This window comes from Felis catus, chromosome B1, assembly GCF_018350175.1.
Source record: "Felis catus isolate Fca126 chromosome B1, F.catus_Fca126_mat1.0, whole genome shotgun sequence".
Lineage (NCBI taxonomy): Eukaryota > Metazoa > Chordata > Mammalia > Carnivora > Felidae > Felis > Felis catus.
Genome location: NC_058371.1, coordinates 202,421,089 through 202,425,360, shown reverse-complemented (window position 1 = coordinate 202,425,360; position 4,272 = coordinate 202,421,089). Strand labels below are relative to the sequence as shown.

Below are 4,272 nucleotides of genomic sequence, written 5' to 3'. Positions count from 1 at the left end.
AATGCCACCTACTGGCACTTCTAGACTCTTCCGAGCACTAGGACCAGCTGGGACTTCGTTAACATGCAAATTCCGATTCGCCAGGTCTGGGGCGGTGAATTGCCATTGTTTTTGGCAAGTTCCCGGGTGATGCCCTTGCTCTGCCAGACAATAATAGCAATATCATCATCATCATCATCATCATAATAATAATAATAGAGCCACGGGCTCTGGACGGCCATGCACACATTCTGAAATGTTGCTTTGGCCTCTCTTTCTGGCTTCAGAATGTACTGGCTGTGTGGCTTTGGGAAAATCATTGACCCTCTCTGGTCTGCTGTTTCTTGATAGGAACATCGACAAGCCGGACTGAGCCATAAGAATTCTGCAACTTAAAAAAAATTTTTTTTAAGTTTATTCATTTATTTTTGAGAGAGAGAGAGAGAGAGAGAGAGCATGCACAAGTGGGGGAGGGGCAGAGACAGAGGGAGACAGAGAATCCCAAGCAGGCTCTGGGCTGCCAGCACAGAGCCCGATGTGGGGCTTGAACTCACAAACCGAGAGATCATGACCTGAGCCGAAGCCAAGAGTTGGATGCTTAGCTGGCGGAGCCCCCCCCCCACCCGGGCGCCCCAGAATTCTGCAGTTTGAAAGAGAGTTGTGACAGCTTCCGGTTCCAGAGTATCCTCTCCTCACCAGGAAATCACTCATACAGACTAGAAAACACCGTTCCCACTTTGCCAATGGGGAAACTGAGGCTCAGAGAGGTGAGGTCCCCTGCAGGCAATGTCACCCAGCTCTTCGGTGGGCGAGGCCGGCTTGAACCGCCCCCCCCCCCCCCCCCCCCCCCGCCCCGCATCTGCTTTCTGCAAAACCCTTGGCTTTTTCTAGATCAGGCCAACTCCTTGTTACCTCGGGGAATAAAACCGAACTTTCTCATAATGAGGGATGAAATGTGCAGAGGGCTTGGATTTCCGAATCCAGGGAACAATCGTCGCTTCGGCAAAGGCATTTGTGGTCTTTTACAGTTTCCTCCAGAGCGGTTTTTGTAAGTTGATGAGAAAGACTCACTCTGTGCAGTGTAAGGAGGGGAGTCTGGAAACAATGAAATCAGCATTCCTATAATTAGCTCTTAAATTGTTCCCCTGGATAGACGCTCCCCCCAGCTCCCGCTCTAGCGTGCTATTTGCACATTCTTACTTACACAAATCTGAACAATTTTTGACAAGATTTTTGAGTTTTGTCAGATGTGAATTGTTAAGATTTAATTGAAAAAATGAACAGAACGCAGCCACTATTTCAAAGGGAGTGACCCAGAACCAATTAGAATTTAGTAACAATTGACCATTCAACACTGAAATCCAGGTTGGGACAGTCAGATTAAAGCCACTTTAATTCCATCCCCCCTCCCCACTCCTGAACTCAAAATATCATTAGTGGGAGATTTCCCTGCGTTTTCTTCCAATCAATTTGCCTGGTTTTGGAGGTGAAGTTCAGCGGGCAGGGCCGTGCAGGGGAGGATGCTGGCCGGTTATCTCCCGGGCTGAGATGATCCCCAATATAGGTTACCGTCTTGAAAAAACAGGTCAGGCCAAGCAACATTCCTCGCCAAATTGCTGTTGACAGCCCAAACAGGAGACGGGGGAGGGCCACAAAAAGGGCCTTTCATCTGAAGACAACACAGCGAATAATTGGTCATTCTCTCCTTCTCAGCTGGGGGAAAATTCCCAAACAAAGCCGCGGCTTCCTACGGCAACTTCTTAATCCTTTCTGGCAGATGCTCTCAGGGAAGTGTCAGCTGAGAAAACGTGGCTGGCGTGGCGGGCACGGTGCCCGGCGCATAGTAGGTGTTTATTAAATGCGCTTGGGGGTGGGGGTGGCCCAGTAAACGAGTGGATGACCCCGGGGAGTCGGTGGCATGCGGCTGTGGGAGGGCTGATCCGCAGAGTCGTTTTTCCGGTCTGCTCCAGTCCTTCTCTGCAGAGAGGGAGGCCCACGTGAACTCTAGAACCTTCCAATCCTCTCCCGGGCTTTCTGGGTTCTTCGCTGAAGAACTTCTGTCTTCCTCTCACTTGGCTCGTGGTCCCGGTCCCCTTCTCCGCCCAGCTCCTGGCTACCACTGCCATTTACGAAGCACATACCTGGTGCCAGGCGTGGTGTGGCTTTGTCTTGTGGTCCTCGTAAGGACCCTGGAAGGAAACCGAGGCCTGGGGAGGCCCTGGGGTCTGTTCGCCCCACGTGCACGTCTGCAGCCCCCGGGTTCCAACTGTCCGCCCAGCGCTCATGACACCTGCCGCCCATTCTCCAGCGTTGAGTCCTGGGGCTTCTAGAAGCTTCTAGAAGCAGGGCCCTGCCCCGGCCCTTCTCCTCTGCTCCCAGTGAAACTGGGGGACCCAAAGCCCAGAACCCATTCTGCTCCTGACTTTTGCAGGCTGAGGTCAAGGCTCTCCCGTCGCTGCTTGAGGCCACCTCACTGAGGAGCTGTCCTGGAATCCGTGCCGTCCAATCGAATCTTCTCATCTCCGTGATCACCTCTGTCCCCAAATTCTTTTCTCGCTATACCTCTTTTCATTTCTAGAAATCGGGTGAGCTCCCAAACTGTACCGTCAAGTATCCAAGTACAAACACATGAAACACAAACAAAAACGTCCCCCGGGGCTTAGGTTATGAAGGAGCCCTTTGGGGTGTCTTACAGACCTTTGGTGTCGTGGTTTGGGTCCCCCGAAGCCAAGACAAGTACTTACCTGGGAGGTTGTCCCAGGAAACACCGTGCGGCCCCAGGAGAGGATGAGAGGACAGGACACAGTGGGGAGCCTGCCTTGAGTCCTGCCCTGGGGCGCACACAGTGCTGGGGGGCCTTCCCTGGTCCTGCCCTGGGGGGCAGGGCTGGGGGGCACCCACCAGCTGGTCTGGAGGGCGGTTCCCGGGTGGGTGGGGGACAGGGACTCTCTGGCGCTTTGGGCTGCACTGTCTCCCAGAGAGTCCCCAGGCCAGGGGATGTGGCCACTGGCGGTTGGCAGTCAGGGGCATTGCCGCGGCTGCCGCGGTGGGTTCTGGCCCCGTGGAGTTGGCAGGAGTGGGTCTGTCACCCTCGGCCGCGTGCCTCTGGACAAGTTACGATACCTCTCTGAGCCTCAGTTTCCCCACCTGCGCGGTGGGGAGAGCAGGGCTCGCTCTCAGGTTTGTGATGAGGCTTAAACCGGCCCCCGGGGGCAAAGCGCCTCATCCTAGAAGGGGACCGAGGGCCGCCACAGGCAGTGCCTCATGCAGTCCTGCGGGGCGGCTGCTCAGGTGGCGGGGGTGGTCGGCTGAGGGCTCTGGGGATGCCGAGCGAGCGAGGCCGGGGCGGGAACCAGGTCTTGTCGCCTAGGGGAGGGGCTTCAGAAGGCGGGAGCGCCGTGGCAGGGAAGAGGGACGTGCTAGGACCCGTGGCCTCGAGGCCACTGCCGAGGACTGTACGGGAGACCCCATTTCACCTGTTGGTAGGAGCACGGTGCCCGGTGAGGTAGTGAGCTCTCCGTTCCCGGAGGTGTGTGAGAGGCCGAGCGTCGGTGTTAAGCTTTCCCGGTCATGCTGGGGAGCTCGGAGCCCTGCACGGTGGTGGTGTCGAAGGGGAGGGTGGGGGGCGACTTCTGAGGTCTTTTCCACCCCAGCGAGTCTAGAATTCCATTTGTCTGTTAGGGGCCAAGCACTGTAAACGTGCTCCTCATTTGACGCGTTGCGTCCGTGACTGCTCCGGGCTCCCCAGATAGGGTCCAGCAGTCGGGCCTGGTCTGAATTAGTGGGGCGTGTTGGGGGGGTGGGTTCTGACTTCAGCCTGAATGAGCCGCTGAGCGGTGACCCGGAGGCTCGATGGGAGAGAAGCCGCTGGCTGGTGGGGCCCTGGGCCTCAGACGGGATGAAAAGCAGAGGGGAGTCTGCCCGGCCGGGGGCGGGGGTGAGGCCTGCGGGCCCGTAAGAGTCCAGCCAGGCGGCGGCTCGTGCTTGTGGGTGCCCCGGGCACGAATCCTACGGGGTGAGGGGCCCCCAGAAAACCAGCGCCTCGTGCCTCCTGGCTTTGGCCGCGGCCCGGCTGCGCCCCGGGGGCCAGGGCTGGGAGGTCACCTTGGGCCGGTCCCCCGACCCCGCGGAGGCTCCCTGCCTTCTCCGTGTGGGGCTGACGCCCCTGCTCTCCCAGCCGCTCCGAGGGGAGAGTGTCCGGGACGAGGGACTGGAATCCGGCCGCGGCTCTCGTGGCGTCCCCAGCTCGGCTGACGGTGTCACACAGGCTCAGGGCCGAAAGGCGCTGTCGCT

At 57.9% G+C, this 4,272-nt stretch overlaps 1 long non-coding RNA gene across 1 annotated transcript; it reads left to right on the top strand.

Annotated features, from left to right (window-relative positions):
• Window positions 1–838: 838 nt before the first annotated feature.
• On the top strand, window positions 839–2,619 carry LOC123385191. Its single transcript, XR_006597384.1, has 2 exons — window positions 839–1,822; window positions 2,411–2,619. It is a non-coding gene; the product is annotated as an uncharacterized LOC123385191 (long non-coding RNA).
• The last annotated feature ends 1,653 nt before the right edge of the window (window positions 2,620–4,272 follow it).